The sequence below is a fragment of the Diceros bicornis genome, chromosome 14 (genome assembly GCF_020826845.1).
Source record: "Diceros bicornis minor isolate mBicDic1 chromosome 14, mDicBic1.mat.cur, whole genome shotgun sequence".
Taxonomy (NCBI): domain Eukaryota; kingdom Metazoa; phylum Chordata; class Mammalia; order Perissodactyla; family Rhinocerotidae; genus Diceros; species Diceros bicornis.
The window spans coordinates 21,741,529-21,750,837 of NC_080753.1; positions in this window are offsets into that span (position 1 = coordinate 21,741,529).

Sequence of the window (9,309 nt, forward strand, 5' to 3'; positions counted from 1 at the left end):
TCTCAGGCAGGGCCACAGGGGCCATGTGCAAAGACGCTCATGGCAGGATTGTTGAGGGGTGTTGGAGGGAATGTGTGTGCCCGTCACCCTCAGAGTGGGTAAATAAATGTGGAGGGTGCCCTCTAGGGACTAAATGTGCCCATAGCACCAGAGATGGGTTTTAAAAATTTGGTGCTGAGTCAACCAAGTAAGAAATATATAATATACTAAGTATGAACCTGAAAAATATGTGAGCATGTTTTGCAAGAACACATACAAATGGTTGGTTATGGGATGAGAGTGAGGAATGGGCAAAAAATGAAATAACTCCAAAGAGTGTAGTGAAAATTCAGTCCCTCTGCAGGTGAGAGCGGAGGCTAGCAGTCCAATCCACATTTTTACAAGCGTTGTGCCACCTAGAGGGCATGACGGCTCCCAGCTCTCTAAGTCGGGGAGTTAGTGCACGACACTGGCACGCAGACTCCCCGGGCAGGGGCTGCCTGGCTGGGCCCCTGGAGCAGAGGGGAGGGGGGCAGGAGGCTGGGGTTGGCTGTGGGTGGCGTTCCAGGTCCAGAGTGGGTAGGCTCTGCACTGGTGTAGGGGTAGGGAGGGTTCAGACAGACTTGCCCTGCTTGCCAGAGGGGCCCTCCGACATCCGGCGAGCTCCTCACACCCACAGCTGCAGGCAGGTAGGTGGTTCCAGAGGGGCCAGAGGCTGAGGCCCAGATGCCAAATCCCCACACGCAGCCCTCGCTCCTGGCAGGAACTGTAGCATCTGGCAGGATCGTGAGGAAAGCAGAGAGGAGAGAGGACAGAGACACTCCGAGTCCAGAGAGCCATGACTGACTGAAGACCCAGCACAAAGAGTCTGCAAGCACAGACCCTGGCACCAGATCGCCAGCGTTCAAAGCCCTTGAGCAAGTCTCTCGTGCCTCGGTTTCCCCTCGTTGGAACACCATAGTATCTACCTTGGAGGGATGTTGTGAGGATGAAATGAGTAAAAATACAGCCCTTAGAATAGGCTCCTCTCGGAATGAGGGCTAAGCGTTGGCTGCTGTCAGTATCTGAGGGTCACCCAGCCCTGTAAAACTGACACCTCGTCTTCTATACTCCCCAGAGAACGGGGGCTGAGGACTCGGAGGGAGGGAAGGTGATGGGCCTGGGGGCCGTGGGGCATGGACAGAAAGCCCTGGGCTGATGGTGGTCACTGGCAGCAGGGCCTCGGTCTATTGGCTAGGAAGGGACCACAGACCCAAGCCAGGCCCGGGTGGGGTGGGGTGGGTAGAGTGAAGCAGGGTGGGGTCCCAGGCTGTGGCACCCCATTCTTGGGGTCTGCAAAAGTACCTCCTTCTCTACTGTCTGAGCTCCTCTGCTCTCCTGAACACCCACCTGCTGGGTTGTCAAGGTTATGTGTGTTCAGGATAAACATGCTGCTGTCCAGGGGGAACTAGCAATGCTGGTTATCTCTGGGGATTGAGGGGCCCTGCCCTGCCCCCCCTTCAGTTCATGACTCCTCACTTCCCTCCTTCTCCCTTCTCTCTGCTGCTCATTTATTTTACCTGTCCCTCCTCCCATCCCCAGCCTCTCCTGGCTCCTGCACCAGAGTTATCTTCCTAAAACATAGAGCAGTTTAGCCTATTCAAGAACCTTGCTTAGCATTTCATCGCCTGCGAGTCAATCAGACACCTTTGACAGGCATTCAGGGTCCCTTATAATCAGGCCCAACCTGCCCTCTCACACCATGACTTCTACTCTCCTCATGCTTCGAGGCCTGGTTCAGTTGTTATCTCCTCCATGAAGAATTCCCCAGCAAACTGGCCACTCCCATGCCCCTGTCATTAAATCAGTTATTGTTAATCTCTTGCGGTTGCCACAGTTTGGAACAGTGGGTAGAGGAAAGAAAACATGCGGGCTTTGACGTCAGATTGCATGGTGGACTCTCAGCCTGGCCACTCATCTGCTGTATGGCCTTGGGCAAGGTAGTTAACCTCTCTCAGACACGGTTTTCTTATCTGCTAAGTGGGGATAAAGCTCTTATTATACAACCCAAATTCCTCCCCCCAAAGAGAGGCCCTTGGCCACCTCCTGCTAAATTGCTGGCCCCCTTCTGCTTTGTCTCACCTTCTGTTTATTTTCTTCTAGGGCTTACCCCAATCTGTGACTTTCCTACTTGGACTTGGTTGTCAGCTCCCTGAGGATGGGGCTCTTGTCTCTGGGATTATGGGAGATGAACAGACTCCCTAAATCCTGGCCTCACCTCTTCCATCTGCTCATCTGGGAGCCCCTCAGGGCAGGGGCTGTGGCTCTTGCATGTCTGCATTCTTAGCACCCAGCACTGTGCCTGGCCCAGAGTGGGCCTTAGTCTGTATTTGCTGCCTGCCTCCCCATCTTTATTCTTCCTCCTTCTTTACCTTCACAGCTCCCTGTGGTCTCTTGATGGCTTCTAATGCATGTCAGGCTGAGCCTGGCATCTCCCAGAGTGGGAGCGTCCTAGGGGCAGGCCCCAGGGCTCTGCCAACTTACTTTGCTTCCAAGCCCAAGACAGGATTTTAAGTTGGGATTTGAGGTACATTCCTGGCTGTAGTATTAGAGGCCTTGGCCATGCCCTGAGCATCGCCCTGGGTGGTAGGACAGTGACCTAGAATGATCTGGTCTAACTCGAGAGACTTGGAGAGGGCCAGGAGGTCCTAATGATGCCCACAGGCCCCTCTCAGGTCAGGGAGCCTGGGCTGTAAGTTGCCCAGGGTGAGTGGGGTCCACACAGTCTAATGAAGCCTCATTTGGTTCCCAGGAAAATTGGTCCCTGAACGTGGCTTGTTCCCTTTTTTTTTTTTTTTGTGAGGAAGACTAGCCCTGAGCTAACATCTGATGCCAATCCTCCTCTTTTTTTTTGCTGAGGAAGATTGGCCCTGGGCTATCAGGCGTGCCCATCTTCCTCTACTTTATATGAGACTCCGCCACAGCATGGCATGACAAGCGGTGCGTCGGTGTGTGCCTGGGATCTGAACCTGTGAACCCTGGGCCGCCGCGGTGGAGCGCGCGCACCTAACTGCTGTGCCACCGGGCCAGCCCCGGCTTGTCCCTTCTTAAGCCAAACTAGAGGTCTTCTAAATGGGAGAGTGCCATGACTCCATGTCACCCACTCCACTGCTGGAGGATGGACCCCTGGCACCAGGACACAGGAACCAGTCTGTTGGTATACAGACGCTGGCCTGTGAGCCTGTGGTGCCCAGCCTGGAATCATTCTGCTGCTGTGGGGACAAGGGAGAGGGGCTGGAGAGAGCCACCCTGGCAGGGATGGACCCCAGGGCTCCACCCTCCTCCCACCCACTGAGCAAGTGGGGCAGGATTCACCCCCTGCAGAAAGAGGGAGAGCCATGGTCCTCGGATTTGAGGATTGATCAATAGAATTTCAAAGTCATTTTGGGAACTGATGTAAGAGTTGCTGGCATCTTCTTTTGTCAAGTAAGGACATAGGATAATCGAAAAAATTACTTTCCTGGGGCCGGCCCCATGGTTTAGTGGTTAAGTTTGGCGTGCTATGCTTTGGCGGCCCAAGTTTGCAGGTTTGGATCCCAGGTGTGGACCTACACCACTTCTCAGCCATGCTGAGGTGGTGACCCAAATACAAAAAAGAGGAAGATTGGCACAGATGTTAGCTCAGGGCTAATCTTTCTCACACACACACAAAATTAAGTTCCTATTAATTTCCATCCTAAAAAAGTTATATTTTAATACCAAAAAAAAACAGAAAGAAAGAATACTCTTTCCCTAGAAAGGTTGATAGGCATTCTTACACTGACATTTTGAGCCGTGGACAGGTGAGAACACGCTCAGGGATCAGCTCTTGGGAATTGTTGGCTTAGGGGTGTGTGTGTGTGTGTGTGTGTGTGTGTGTGTGTGTGCGCGCGCGCAGGAAAATGGTGTGGAAGCAGGTAGCTGCCTAGGTGATGTGACTGGAGGGAAAAGGGAGTGCTCCCCCACCCCAAATGTTTCTTGGATTAATCCAGAAATTCTTCACTTCTCTATACAATTTAGGCTTTCCACAGATTAACTAGGTTTCTCTTTGGAATTTGCAAATGTCCCATGGGCAGCGTCCATTAGGGAACCTGGACAAGTGCTGCTGTGTGTGTCTGACCTCTGGGAAGGTGTTTGTCCAGGTGAAATCTGGTTGGGATAAAGGTCAAGGGCGTGTGTGGGTAAAGGAGAGGGAGGAAAGGGACCAGCCTTTGCTGAGCCCTCACCGTGTCAGGTGATGTGCTCAGGGCTTTTCCACGTGTGTAAACCCATTGAATTCTCCCAACAACTTGGAGGGCTTCTTCTTCTTATCTCCCTTTTCCAGACGAGAAAACTGAGGTCCAGAGAGGCACATTGTGTGTCCAAGGTCACACAGCTGGTGATGGAGCCAGGATTTATATCCAGCTGTGTCAGAACTCAAGGCCAGAGCTTGTATTTCTCCAGAAGACCAAAGGACAGAAGTGTTTAAAAACAACTTGAGTCCCATATCTGTGTCAGCATAGCGTCCAGTAGACTTGTGGTTTTTTTTTTTGCTGAGGAAGATTAGCCCTGAGCTAACATCTGTGCCAGTCTTCCTCTACTTTGTATGTGGGTCGCCGCCATAGCGTGGCTAACAAGTGGATCCGGTCCATGCCCAGGATCCGAACCAGCAAACCCGGGCCGCCAAAGCAGAGCGCGCTGAACTCAACCACTACACCATGGGGCGGCCCCTAGACTTGTGTTTTATTTGTTCTGTCCATCCTGAAACACCATTGCTGACTCTGTGTCAGCTGCTCCCAGGCCGGTGGAAGGAAGGGTCAAGAACTGGTCTGGTCCAGGCTCTGCCTTTAAGTCACTTTTTTTTTTTTAACTTTTTAAAAATTTGTGGTAAAATACATATAGCATGAATTTTACCACTTAAAAAGTGTACAATTCAGTGTATTTCAGTGCAACCGTCACCACTATTTAGTTCCAGCACCCATTAAGTGGTCACTCCCTGTTCTTCCTCCCCCAACTTCTGGCAACCACCAATCTACTTTCTATCTCTACAAATTTGCCTATTTTGGACATTTCGTATAAATGGAATCTTACAATACGTGGCCTTTAGTGTCTGGCTGCTTTTACTCGGTGTGATGTTTTCCAGGTTCATCCATGTTGTAGCGTGTATCAGTACTCCATTCCTTTGTAATGGCTGAATAATATTCCATTGTGTGGGTAGACCACATTTTGTTTATCCATTCATCAGTTGCTGCATATTTAAGTTGTTTCTACCTTTTAGCTATTGTGATAGTGCTACTATGAACATTCTTGTCCAAGGTTTGTCTGAACACCTGTTTTCAATTTTTTTGGTACATACAAGGAGTGGAATTGCTGGGTCATATGGTAACTCTATGTTTAACTTACTGGGGAACAGCCAAACTGTTTTCCACAGCAGCTGCATCATTATACATTCTCAGCAGCAGTGTGTGAGGGTTCCAATTTCTCCTCCTCCTTGCCAACGCTTGTTATTTTCCTTTTTATAGCCATCCTACTGGGTGTGAAATGGTATCTCATTGTGGTTTTTGTTTGCATTTCCCTAATGACTAATGACATCGGTCCTCTTTGCCCTTAACTCTCTGTGGGGCCTCCAGCAGGCCCTTCTCGCTCTCCATGCCTCCATTTCCTCATGTCTGAATCAGGATACTATCTCTGGGGGTTATGAGGATGAACTGAGTGAGTCATGCGAAGGACTCAGCATCTGTGCCAGGCACAGAGTCGGGGCTCTCAAGACCATCTTGGGCAGCCTCAGGCCCACCCTTGCTTAGCCAGGGGAGAGGCTGGCCACTTGGGGGACCCTCCTGGCTCTGACCAGCTGGGACTCTGCGGGGTAAGTTAGCGCTGCTCCCCTCTGCCAGGCGGCCCCTGCCCCTCTGCCTCTACCACTGGGGACTCCACAGGGAACCAGGACCCTTCAGAAGCTGGGCTGGGACTGATTCTGTTCAACCCAGAAGACACTTATGGAGTGTAGCAGACCCCCTGAGACCCCTATTCCATTTCTATGCACCCTCCCTGCCATCCGTCCAGCTTCCCTTCTGTGCGCGCTCTCTCTGCAGACTGCATTCAGCTACTGGAGCATAGCGGAAGTGCCTGGAAGTTTATCCTCCAAGGTGGCCCTTAGCCAATGACTGGGGTGCAGGGAAGAGAAGGTCCAGTTCCCGTACCTGGCATGGGGACAACCCTGAGGTGTAACTTACACTCCAGAGTCCCTGTAGGACAGGCGGAAGCCATCCTCTGCACCCTGGTTGGCCTCTTCCTCTCCCGTCTGCTTCCCCCAGTCCCTCTCGTGTCCCCTGGGAGCACTTAACCAGAAGATTCCCATCTCAGGATCTGCTTCTGGGAAACTGGACCTAAGACACAAGCACCTGCTGGCTGCCAGGCCCTGTGGAAAATGCTGAGATAGACAAAGAGAAACAAGGCACGGTTCCTTCCCCAAAGGAGCTCACAGCTTGGTTGGGGCTGGTCCTGACAGCAGTAGTGAAGCTAACAGCTAACGTTGTACACCTACTATGCGCCAGGCACCAGGCTGAACACTTGACATACATTACTTCATTTAAACTTTGTAACAGTTCTGTGAGGGGATGCAGTTATCACCCCCACTTTACAGATGAGAACACTGAGGCCCAGAGAGGTTAACTAATACGTGGTCGGGGGTTGCACAGCTTGGAAGAGACAACACTCACCCTGAGCTCAACTCTGTCTGCCTCCAAAGACCATGCTCCCGACCTCTGTACTAGACGCCATTTCTTAGCAGAGGGACAGGCTTCAGGGGGAGGGAGCAGGGGATGTCCCAGCTGCTCCCATTCAGTAGAGGACAGAGATTCTCTAGGGCCGTGCTGTGACTGCTTGGGAGGGTGTTTCACAAGTAATTTGTTACTTATCTTGGTCAACTTTCTGTGAAAGATTTAAATTAAGAAGAAAAAGAAAGGGTGAATTCATGCCTGTCCCTGATCCTGTCGTTCACTTACCTTCTGGAGCAAGAGACACATGAAGGTCCTGCCCATGTGCCAGCGCTGGCTGCCCCGGGTGAAGACCCTGTCCCACATGTTGTGGGGTAAACAGGGTACCAGCTGCTGCCTTGCCTGGTCTCCCCACCCTCTGAACTCCCAGGAGGCAGATGGAGAGCAGGTGCCTCAGGCTCCCATGGGGGAAGGAGGCGTGGCCATTGGCCTGTGTCCTTTTGTGATTGAGCCCCCCCAACACACACACACACACACACACACACACACACACACACACACACACACGTCAACAACCACCAGATCCCTCAGAAAGCAGAAGTACTGTCTTAGGAGAAGGCAGTCTGTCTCTCTCTGAGAGTGTATTGGGGTGGTTGAGAGCACAAACTCAAGGCAGACTACTTGGGATCAAATCCTAGCTCTGCTGGTTACAAGCTGAGTGGCTTTGGGACAGTTACTGACCCTCTCTATGCCTCAGTTTCCCCATCTGTAAAATAGGGACAATAATAGCATTGGCTTCTTAGGATTGTTGTGAGAATTAATTGAGATAATATACATAAGGGAGATAGAACACTGCCTGGTACGTAGCAGGAACTATACAAGCGTCGGCTATTATTATTACTATTGTCATGAAAGGAGAGTCCAGGCCAGGCTAAGGCTCCTGACTTAGGAGTCACCCAGCAGCCCCCTGAGAGAGCCCCTGAGTCTGGACACACTCTCCCAGACAGATGTCCCTGAACCCCTCTGTGTTCCTGGGGGGCAGGATAAAGGCTTCTGCCTCCCTCTTTCCCCAGCCCTCCACTCCCTGGCTTGTATCTTGCCCATGCAGGGTCCCTGGTGCTCCTCTGAACCGGAGGCTCCAGGAGTGGGACTAGGGGCTAGAGGGGATGGTCCCAGGGACACCACCCTGGATTCTGTCTACCAGCCCACAGGCCTCATCGTGACAGGGGGTTGGCAGCTGGCTCAGTGTCCTGCACCTGTGAATAAGCCAGCTCTGCCACTACCTGGCTATGTGGCCTTGGCCAGCTCCCTTGCCTAGTCCTGGTGAGAGCATGAGCATTTAGGAAACAGTGCCTCATGTAATCCTCAAACTCACCCGGTGATTCTGGCCCTCATGATACAGACATGGAGGCAGAGGCAGCCAGACGTGAGTAACGAGAAGAACAGAGAGACTTGGTTGGGGAGGGGCTGGGCCAGCGAGGACATCTCCCCACTGATAACAGCTGGACTCGCTGGGCGTTTCCTCTGTTCCAGGCAGGTGCAGTTAAGGTGGGGAGCCCGGGGCCACGTGCAGGTGGAGCTGGAACTGGAACCAGATCTGCCTAGATGTGGTTCCAGCGCCTGACCCTCGGGCCTCAGTGACAAAGGCCTGGGGGGGTCAGCCCTTGGTGCCGGGATCATGCCTCTGTCCCATGTGTGGCCCGTGGCCGCCTGGGTGGGCTGAGAAGATGCAGGGAGACTTGGCTACACAGAGGGCGGAAGGGTGTGTCTCTCCATCAGACTGGGGGCTCCCTGAGGTCAGGAGCTAGCCTCCTCACATGGGAGACTTTCCTACTGGAATCTTTTTCTTTTTTAAGTTTCTAGTATAGAAACTTTCAGACAGACGCATAAGTAGAGAATAAAGCATAATGAACTCCCGTGCACCCATTCCCAGACTCAGCAGCTGTCAATTCATGGCCAATCTGGTTTCATCAATCCCCCCACCCACTCTCCCCTGCCCCATCTCTGGCTTATTTTGAAGCGCATTGCAGACAGCATATCGTTTCACAGACATTTCTGAATGTGTGTCTAAAGATAAGGACTCTCCCTAAAGAAAAGAAAGAAAAACGCTTAATTACAGAGACTTTTGTGAAGGCAAGGACTTGCTTCTCATTTCCTCCTTGCATCCAGCTCAGGTGAGCCCATTCCTCCGGGTTTGAGGTTCCTTCTGCTTCCATTTCCAGGGCACGAAAGCAGACAAGTTGGGCGGGACTCTGAGTCTGCAGTGGACTGACTTTGGCCAAGACCCTCCCCTGGTGGTGGGGGTGCTGTGGGAGAGGTGACCTCTGAGGTCAGCCCGGCTCTGCCCCTCATGCACATGGCTCCAGTGTCCACCTGTGAGCCTGCACTGAGGGCCTTGGGGATGGTCCCCCTTCCTGGCCCTCAGGTGCAGAGTTGGCCTCCCTCAGGTCACAGCAGGCTCACGGGCATTGCTGGCCTTTCTTGTTTTATTTGTGTACTTTTTCCTTTTCACCCTCTTCCCACCCTGTTCCCCTCTCCCTGCATAGTATTTGATGCCGATCTTTCTGCAAATGGGTACTGCTGTTTCGTAAACATGCACTTTTTTTTTTTTACTTTG